The following is a 10,846-nucleotide window of genomic DNA, read 5'->3' as shown; positions in this document are numbered from 1 at the left end:
AAAAATAGAAGGCAGAAGTAGAAAATTCAAACTTATCAAAGAAGATGGAGTTCGAATTTTACATTAAGGAATAGTGTTAGTCCATAAATAGAAGGATGTGAGAAGAGGGGAAGTAATTTTCGAAAATCAAGTAAAAGATTTTGAAAACATTTTGAAAAACACTAATTGATTTTCGAAAATAAAAGTGGGAAAGAAATCAAGTGATTTTTGAAAAAGAATTTGAAATTAGAAATCAAAAAGATTTGATTGAAAGTTATTTTGAAAAAGATGTGGTTAAGAAGATATGATTGGTTTTAAAAAGATGTGATTGAGAAGATATGATTTGAAAAACATTTTAAAAAAGATTTGATTTTGAAAATTAATGACTTGGCTATCAAGAAAAGATATGATTCAAACATTAAACCTTCCTCAACAGAAAAGGCAACATACTTGAAATGTTGAATCAAATCATTAATTGATAGCAAGTATCTTTGAAAATAGAAAGAAATTGAATTTGAAAAAGATTTGATTGAAAAGATATGATTTGAAAAAGATTTGATTTTGAAAAGATGTTGAAAACTTGAAAAAAATTTGCATTGAAAACAAAATCTTCCCTCTTGTGCCATCCTGGCGTTAAACGCCCAGAATGGTGCACATTCTGGCGTTTAACGCCCAAAACTCTACCCTTTTGGGCGTTAAACGCCCAACCAGGCACCCTGGCTGGCGTTTAAACGCCAGTCTGTCCTTCTTCACTGGGCGTTTTGAACGCCTAGCTTTTTCTGTATAATTCCTCTGCTGTATGTTCTGAATCTTCAATTCTCTGTATTATTGACTTGAAAAGACACAAATTAAAAATATTTTTGGATTTTTAATAGTGAGGAATAATCAAAATGCAACTAAAATCAAATAACAATGCATGCAAGACACCAAACTTAGCAGTTTGTATACTACTGACACTAATGAGAATGCATATGAGACACATAAACACTCAAGTCAAGAGAATTCAAAGATCAGAGTAAGAAATCATCAAGAACAACTTGAAGATTAATGAAGACACATGCATGAGTGCAAGAAGAACAGAAACATGCAATTGACACCAAACTTAAAATGAGACTCTAGGCTCAAACAAGAAATTTTTTTTTTGATTTTTTGATTTTCTAAATTTTTTTTTTCGAAAATTAAGTGGAAAAAGAAAATAAAGGTATCAAAATTCTTAATGAGAATTCCAGGAATCATGCAATGTTAGTCTAAAGCTTTAGTCTAAAGAAATTAGACATGGCTAAACAAGCTTCAGCAGAACATTGCATTCAAGAGCTAAATTGATGAAGATCAATCAGCTTTGGTGATGATAAGAACATCACCTTGAAACACTAGAATTCATTCTTAAGAACTCTGAAGAAAAATACCTAATCTAAGCAACAAGATGAACCGTCAGTTGTCCAAACTCAACAATCCCCGGCAACGGCGCCAAAAACTTGGTGGACGAAATTGTGATCACTACAACTTCGCACAACTAACCAGCAAGTGTACTGGGTCGTCCAAGTAATAAACCTTACGCGAGTAAGGGTCGATCCCACAGAGATTGTTGGTATGAAGCAAGCTATGGTCACCTTGTAAATCTTAGTCAGGAAGACTCAAATGGATATGAATGATGATATACGAATGAAACATAAAGATAAAGATAGAGATACTTATGTAATTCATTGGTAGGAATTTCAGATAAGCGTATGAAGATGCTTGTCCCTTCCATCTCTCTGCTTTTCTACTGTCTTCATCCAATCCTTCTTACTCCTTTCCATGGCAAGCTTATGCAAGGGTTTTACCGTTGTCAGTGGCTACCTCCCATCCTCTCAGTGGAAATATTCAACGCACCCTGTCACAGCACGGCTATCCATCTGTCGGTTCTCAATCAGGCCGGAATAGAATCCAGTGATTCTTTTGCGTCTGTCACTAACGCCCCGCCTTCAGGAGTTTGAAGCTCGTCACAGTCATTCAATCATTGAATCCTACTCAGAATACCACAGACAAGGTTAGACCTTCCGGATTCTCTTGAATGCCGCCATCAGTTCTAGCCTATACCACGAAGACTCTGATCTCACGGAATGGCTGGCTCGGTTGTCAGGCGAGCACTCGGTTGTCAGGCGATCAACCATGCATCGTGTATCAGGAATCCAATAGATATTCACCCAATCTAAGGTAGAACGGAGGTGGTTGTCAGGCACACGTTCATAGGTGAGAATGATGATGAGTGTCACGGATCATCACATTCATCAAGTTGAAGAACAAGTGATATCTTGGAACAAGAACAAGCGGAATTGAATAGAAGAACAATAGTAATTGCATTAATACTCGAGGTACAGCAGAGCTCCACACCTTAATCTATGGTGTGTAGAAACTCCACCGTTGAAAATACATAACAACAAGGTCTAGGCATGGCCGAATGGCCAGCCTCCCAAAGAGGGTTCAATCATAAAAATATGATCAAAAGCTCCAAATACAATAGTAAAAGGTCCTATATATAGAGAACTACTAGCCTAGGGTGTACAGAGATGAGTAAATGACATAAAAATCCACTTCCGGGCCCACTTAGTGTGTGCTTGGGCTGAGCATTGAAGCATTTTCGTATAGAGACTCTTCTTGGAGTTAAACGCCAGCTTTTATGCCAGTTTGGGCGTTTAACTCCCATTCTTGTGCCAGTTCCGGCGTTTAACGCTGGAAATTCTGAGGGTGACTTTGAACACCGGTTTGGGCCATCAAATCTTGGGCAAAGTATGGACTATCATATATTGCTGGAAAGCCCAGGATGTCTACTTTCCAACGCCATTGCGAGCGCGCCAATTGGGCTTCTGTAGCTCCAGAAAATCCGCTTCAAGTGCAGGGAGGTCAGAAAATACCTGAAATCACAGAAAAACACACAAACTCATAGTAAAGTCCAGAAAAGTGAATTTTAACTAAAAACTAATAAAAATATACTAAAAACTAACTAGATCATACTAAAAACATACTAAAAACAATGCCAAAAAGCGTACAAATTATCCGCTCATCATGGAACATCAAGAGCACTCCATCATTCTCCATGAAATTAGAGAAGATCAAAGAGCAATGAGGGAGGAGCAACAAAGGCAAGGAAGAGACATAGAAGAGCTCAAGGACATCATTGGTTCTTCAAGAAGAAAGCGCCACCATCACTAAGGTGGACTCATTTCTCGTTCTTATTTCTCCATTGTTTTTTTTTCGGTTTTTATGCTATATGTTTGTTTATGTTTTGTGTCTCTACTTCATGATCATTAGTATATAGTAACTATGTCATAAGGCTATGAATAATTCCATGAATCCTTCACCTCTCTTAAATGAAAAATGTTCCTAATTCAAAAGAACAATAAGTACATGAGTTTCGAATTTATCCTTGAAATTAGTTTAATTATATTGATGTGGTGACAATACTTTTTGTTTTCTGAATGAATGCTTGAACATTGCATATTTTTTTGATCTTGTTGTTTATGAATGTTAAAATTGTTGGCTCTTGAAAGAATGATGAACAAAGAGAAATGTTACTGATAATCTGAAAAATCATAAATTTGATTCTTGAAGCAAGAAAAAGCAGTGAAAAAGAAAAAACTTGAAAAAAAAGTGGCGAAAAAAATAGAAAGAAAAAGAAAAAGCAAGCAGAAAAAGCCAATAGCCCTTAAAACCAAAAGGCAAGGGTAAAAAGGATCCAAAGCTTTGAGCATCAATGGATAAGAGGGTCCAAGGAAATAAAATCCAGGCCTAAGCGGCTAAATCAAGCTGTCCTTAACCATGTGCTTGTGGCATGCAGGTCCAAGTGAAAAGCTTGAGACTGAGTGGTTAAAGTCGTGATCCAAAGCAAAAAGAGTGTGCTTAAGAACTCTGGACACCTCTAATTGGGGACTCTAGCAAAGGTGAGTCACAATCTGAAAAGGTTTACCCAATCATGTGTCTGTGGCATTTATGTATCCGGTGGTAATACTGGAAAACAAAGTGCTTAGGGCCACGGCCAAGACTCATAAAAGTAACTGTGTTCAAGAATCAACAAACTTAACTAGGAGAATCAATAACACTATCTGAAATTCTAAGTTCCTATAGATGCCAATCATTCTAAACTTCAAATGATAAAGTGAGATGCCAAAACTGTTCAGAAGCAAAAAGCTACAAGTCCCGCTCATCTAATTTAGAACTAATATTCATTGATATTTTGGGATTTATAGTATATTCTCTTCTTTTTATCCTATTTGATTTTCAGTTGCTTGGGGACAAGCAACAATTTAAGTTTGGTGTTGTGATGAGCAGATAATTTATACGCTTTTTGGCATTGTTTTTAGGTAGTTTTTAGTAGGATCTAGCTACTTTTAGGGATGTTTTTATTATTTTTTATGTAAAATTTACATTTCTGGACTTTACTATGAGTTTGTGTGTTTTTTTGTGATTTTAGGTATTTTTTGGCTGAAATTGAGGGATCTGAGCAAAACTCTGATAAAAGGCTGTCAAAGGACTGCTGTTGCTGTTGGATTTTGACCTCCCTGCACTCGAAATGGATTTTCTAGAGCTACGGAACTTCAAATGGCGCGCTCTCAACGGCGTTGGAAAGTAGACATCCAGAGCTTTCCATCAATATATAATAGTTTATACTTTATTCAAGATTAGACGATACAAACTGGCGCTCAACGCCAGTTCCATGCTGCATTCTGGAGTCAAACGCCAGAAACACGTCACGAACCAGAGTTGAACGCCAAAAACACGTTACAACTTGGCGTTCAACTCCAAAAGAAGCCTCTGCACGTGTAAAGCTCAAGCTTAACCTAAGCACACACCAAGTGGGCCCCGGAAGTGGATTTCTGTATCAATTACTTACTTCTGTAAACCCTAGTAGCTAGTTTAGTATAAATAGAACTTTTTACTATTGTACTAGGGGTCTTTTGACCACATCTTTGGATTATTTTTGGATTTCCTTATGATCCTTTGATCACGTTCATGGGGGCTGGCCTCTTGGCCATGCCTGGACCATCACTTATGTATTTTCAACGGTGGAGTTTCTACACACCATAGATTAAGGGTGTGGAGCTCTGCTGTACCTCGAGTTTTAATGTAATTACTACTATTTTCTATTCAATTCAGCCTATTCTTATTCTAAGATATTAGTTGCATTTCAACATGATGAATGTGATGATCCGTGATACTCATCATCATTCTCACCTGTGAACACGTGACTGACAACCACTTCCGTTCTACCTTAGACCGAATGCATATCTCTTAGATTCCTTAATCAGAATCTTCGTGGTATAAGCTAGAATTGATGGCAGCATTCATGAGAATCTGGAAAGTCTAAACCTTATCTGTGGTATTCCGAGTAGGATTCAGGGATTCAATGACTGTGACAAGCTTCAAACTCGCGATTGTTGGGCCTGATGACGAACGCAAAAGAATCAATGGATTCTATTCTGACATGATCGAGAACCGACAGATGATTAGCCGTGCTGTGACAAGAGCATTTGGATCTTTTTCACTGAGAGGATGGGAAGTAGCCATTGACAACGGTGATGCCCTACATACAGCTTGCCATGAAAAAAAGTAAGAAGGATTGAAGGAAGGCAGTAGGAAAGCAGAGATCCAACAGGGACAAAGCATCTCCATACACTTATTTGAAATTCTTACTAATGATTTACATAAGTGTTTCTATCTTTATTTTCTGTTTATCTATTATTATTATTCGAAAACTCCATAACCATTTATTATCCGCCTAACTGAGATTTACAAGATGACTATAGCTTGCTTCATACCAACAATCTCCGTGGGATCGACCCTTACTCACGTAAGGTTTATTACTTGGACGACCCATAAGTAGCTGTGTTCAAGAATCAACATACTGAACTAGGAGAATCAATAACACTATCTTAATTCTGAGTTCCTATAGTGATCGAGGGAAAACTTGTCTCTCAACAAATCTCCATTCGGCAAGTGTACCGAATTTGTCGTCAAGTAAAAACTCACAATAGAGCGAGGTCGAATCCCACAGGGATTGATTGATCAAGCAACTTTAATTAGAGGAATGTTCTAGTTGAGCGAATCCATGAATAGAGTTGATACTTGCAGAAAATAGAATGGCGGGAAAGTAAATGACTGAAAGTAAATTGCAGAATTGTAATTGGGAATGGGGGAATTGCTCATAAAAGTAAATTGCAGAAATTAAAGAGAATGGGTAAGATCAGAAATGGGGAGTTCATTGGGCTCAGGAGATGTTGCATTCTCCGGATCAATTTCATTCTCATCTCTTCCTCAATCAATGCACTCATTGATCTCCTTGGCAATCTTAAGTGATTGAACAACAATTTCTTGTGGTTCAATCTCTCAAATCTTGATCAATAGCCAATGCCTTGGTCAATTGCTCATGAGAAGAGATGAAGTATGGTCACTGATTATACCATATGCATTTCCCAAATCAAGTGTTGAGAGGGTTATAGCCACATACCCATCCACACCCAATTTGGTCCAGCATGAGAAAGCATTTCTAGCTGATCTCTTCATTCCTCTTTCAAGGTTCCGAAGAGATCCAAGTTTGAATAGCTTTGATGAGCGGATAATTTGTACGCTTTTTGGCATTGTTTTTAGTATGTTTTTGGTATGATCTAGTTAGTTTTTAGTATATTTTTATTAGTTTTTAGTTAAAATTCACTTTTCTGGACTTTACTATGAGTTTGTGTGTTTTTCTGTGATTTCAGGTATTTTCTGACTGAAATTGAGGGACCTGAGCAAAAATCTGATTCAGAGACTGAAAAGGACTGCAGATGCTGTTGGATTCTGACCTTCCTGCACTCGAAGCGGATTTTCTGGAGCTACAGAAGCCCAATTGGCGCGCTCTCAACGGCGTTGGAAAGTAGACATTCTGGGCTTTCCAGCAATATATGATAGTCCATACTTTGCCCAAGATTTGATGGCTCAAACCGGCGTTCAAAGTCACCCTCAGGAATTCCAGCGTTAAACGCCGGAACTGGCACCAAAATGGGAGTTAAACGCCCAAACTGGCACTAAAGCTGGCGTTTAACTCCAGAAGGAGTCTCTACACGAAAATGCTTCATTTGCTCAGCCCAAGCACACACCAAGTGGGCCCGGAAGTGGATTTTTATGTCTTTTACTCACCTCTGTACACCCTAGGCTACTAGTTCTCTATATATAGGACCTTTTACTATTGTATTTGGAATCTTTGGACGTCTAATTCTTAGATCATTGGGAGGCTGGCCTCACGGCCATGCCTAGACCTTGTTCTTATGTATTTTCAACGGTGGAGTTTCTACACACCATAGATTAAGGTGTGGAGCTCTGCTGTACCTCGAGTATTAATGCAATTACTATTGTTCTTCTATTCAATTCCGCTTGTTCTTGTTCTAAGATATCACTTGTTCTTCAACTTGATGAATGTGATGATCCGTGACACTCATCATCATTCTCACCTATGAACGTGTGACTGACAACCACCTCCGTTCTACCTTCGATTGGGTGAATATCTCTTGGATTCCTGATTGCACGATGCATGGTTGATCGCCTGACAACCGAGTGCTCGCCTGACAACCGAGCCAACCATTCTGTGAGATCAGAGTCTTCGTGGTATAGGCTAGAACTGATGGCGGCATTCAAGAGAATCCGGAAGGTCTAACCTTGTCTGTGGTATTCTGAGTAGGATTCAACGATTGAATGACTGTGACGTGCTTCAAACTCCTAGCAGGCGGGGCGTTAGTGACAGACGCAAAAGAATCACTGGATTCTATTCCGGCCTGACCGAGAACCGACAGATGATTAGCCATGCTGTGACAGAGCATAGGAACATTTTCACTGAGAGGATGGGAGGTAGCCACTGACAACGGTGAAACCCTTGCATAAGCTTGCCATGGAAAAGAGTAAGAAGGATTGGATGAAGACAGTAGGAAAGCAGAGAGACGGAAGGGAAGGCATCTTCATGCGCTTATCTGAAGTTCCTACCAAAGAATTACATAAGTATCTCTATCTTTATCTTTATGTTTTATGCGTTCATCACCATATCCATTTGAGTTTGCCTGACTAAAATTTACAAGATGACCATAGCTTGCTTCATACTAACAATCTCCGTGGGATCGACCCTTACTCGCGTAAGGTTTATTACTTGGACGACCCAGTGCACTTGCTGGTTAGTTGTGCGAAGTTGTGTTAATGCCATGGTATTGAACACCAAGTTTTTGGGGTCCATGACCGGGGATTATGAGAGTTGTGAAAAGTATTGTTCACAATTTCGCGCACCAAGTTTTTGGCGCCGTTGCCGGGGGTTGTTCACGTTTTGAGCAAGCTTTTGGTCCGGTAACATCAGTGCCAAGATCCGGCAACAGCACCAAGTTTTTGGCACCGTTGCCGGGGATTGTTCAGTTTGGACAACTGACGGTTCATCTTGTTGCTTAGATTAGGTATTTATTTTTTTCGAAATTCTTGATGATGAATTCTAGAGTTTCATGATGATTTGTTGAAGTCTGGCTGGCTGAGAAGCCATGTCTAATCTCATTGGACCGAGGTTTCAACTTATCATCACAAGAGCTTGTTGATTTTTATCAATCTTGCTTTTGGAGCAGTGATCTGCTAAGGCTTGGCTGGCCATTGGCCATGTCTAGTGTTTTGGACCGAAGCTTTCTTTGAAAGCTTGGCTGGCTGTGAAGCCATGTCTAATTCCTGGACCGGAGTCTTAGACTAGCATTGCACTGATTCCTGGAATTCTCATTAAGAATTTTGATATCTTTTTCCACTTAATTTTCGAAAAACACAAAAACATCAAAAAAATCATAAAATCCAAAAATTTCTTGTTTGAGTCTAGTGTCTCATCTTAAGTTTGGTGTTAATTGCATGCATTCATTCATGTGTCTTAGTGATCTTCAAGATGTTCTTGATGATTTCTTACTCTAATCTTTAAATTCTCTTGACTTGAGTGTTTTGTGTGTCTCATATGCATTCTCATTAGTGTCAGTAGTATACAAACTGCTAAGTTTGGTGTCTTGCATGCATTGTTATTTGATTCTTTGTGCATTTTGATTTTTCCTTATTATTAAAAATCCAAAAATATTTTTAATTTGTGTCTTCTCAAGTCAATAATACAGAGAATTAAAGATTCAGAACATACAGCAGAGAAATTGCACAGAAAAAGCTGGGCGTTCAAAACGCCCAGTGAAGAAGGACAGACTGGCGTTTAAACGCCAGCCAGGGTACCTGGTTGGGCGTTTAACGCCCAAAAGGGTAGCATTTTGGGCGTTAAACGCCAGAATGTGCACCATTCTGGGCGTTTAACGCCAGGATGGCACAAGGGGGAAGATTTTGTTTTCAAATCAATTTTTTTAAGTTTTCAAAATCTTTTTAAAATCAAATCTTTTTCAAATCAATTTTTCAATCAAATCTTTTTCAAAATCAATTTCTTTCCATTTTCAAAGATACTTACTATCAATTTATGATTTGATTCAACATTTCAAGTATGTTGCCTTTTCTGTTGAGAAAGGTTTAATGTTTGAATCATATCTTTTCTTGTTAGTCAAGTTTTTAATTTTCAAAAATCAAATTTTTTTAAAATGTTTTTCAAATCATATCTTCTCAATCACATTTTTTTTAAAACCAATCATATCTTCTTAATCACATCTTTTTTCAAAATAGTTTTCAATCAAATCTTTTTGATTTCTAATTTCAAAATCTTTTTCAAAAATCACTTGATTTCTTTTCCACTTTCATTTTCGAAAATCAAGTAGTGTTTTCAAAAATGTTTTCAAAATCTTTTACTTAATTTTCAAAAATTTCTTCCCTCCTTCTCACATCCTTCTATTTATGGACTAACACTATCCCTTAATGCAAAATTCGAACTCCATCTTCTTTGATAAGTTCGAATTTTCTACTTCTGTCTTCTACTCTTCTTTTCCTCTGACACTTCAAGGAATCTCTATACTGTGACATAGAGGATTCCACATTTTCATGTTCTCTTCTCTTTCTTATGAGCAGGAGCAAAGACACAAGCATTCTTGTTGAGGCTGACCCTGAACCTGAAAGGACCTTGAAGAGAAAGCTAAGAGAAGCCAAAGCACAACTCTCTTTAGAGGACCTGACCGAATTCTTCAAAGAAGAAGAACTCATGGCAGTCGAAAACAACAACAATGCCAACAATGCAAGGAAGGTGCTGGGTGACATTACTGCACCTACTCCCGACTTCTATGGGAGAAGCATCTCTATCCCTGCCATTGGAGCAAACAACTTTGAGCTTAAGCCTCAATTAGTTTCTCTAATGCAACAGAATTGCAAGTTCCATGGACTTCTATTGGAAGATCCTCATCAGTTTTTAGCTGAATTCTTGCAAATCTGTGACACTGTCAAGACTAATGGGGTTGACCCTGAGGTCTACAGACTTATGCTATTCCCTTTTGCTGTAAGAGACAGAGCTAGAACATGGTTGGACTCACAACCTAAAGAAAGCCTGGACTCTTGGGAAAAGCTAGTCAATGCCTTCTTGGCAAAGTTCTTTCCACCTCAAAAATTGAGTAAGCTTAGAGTGGAAGTCCAAACCTTCAGACAGAAGGAAGGAGAATCCCTCTATGAAGCTTGGGAAAGATACAAGCAATTAATCAGAAAGTGTCCCTCTGATATGCTTTCTGAATGGAGCATCATAGGTATTTTTCTATGATGGTCTCTCTGAACTATCCAAGATGTCTTTGGATAGCTCTGCAGGAGGATCTCTTCATCTGAAGAAGACGCCTACTGAAGCTCAAGAACTGATTGAAATGGTTGCAAATAACCAATTCATGTACACTTCTGAAAGGAATCCTGTGAACAATGGGACTAATCAGAAGAAAGGAGTTCTTGAGAT

At 38.2% G+C, this 10,846-nt stretch overlaps 1 non-coding gene across 1 annotated transcript; it reads right to left on the bottom strand.

Moving 5' to 3' along the window:
• Positions 1–10,522: 10,522 nt before the first annotated feature.
• LOC112804921 (small nucleolar RNA R71) lies at positions 10,523–10,630 on the bottom strand. Its single transcript, XR_003203537.1, has one exon. It is a non-coding gene; the product is annotated as a small nucleolar RNA R71 (small nucleolar RNA).
• Positions 10,631–10,846: the final 216 nt, after the last annotated feature.

Source organism: Arachis hypogaea, chromosome 5 (assembly GCF_003086295.3).
Source record: "Arachis hypogaea cultivar Tifrunner chromosome 5, arahy.Tifrunner.gnm2.J5K5, whole genome shotgun sequence".
In the NCBI taxonomy this organism is placed as follows: Eukaryota; Viridiplantae; Streptophyta; class Magnoliopsida; order Fabales; family Fabaceae; genus Arachis; species Arachis hypogaea.
The sequence above is the reverse complement of the archived record's forward strand: the minus strand, read 5'-3'. Positions and strand labels throughout refer to the sequence as shown.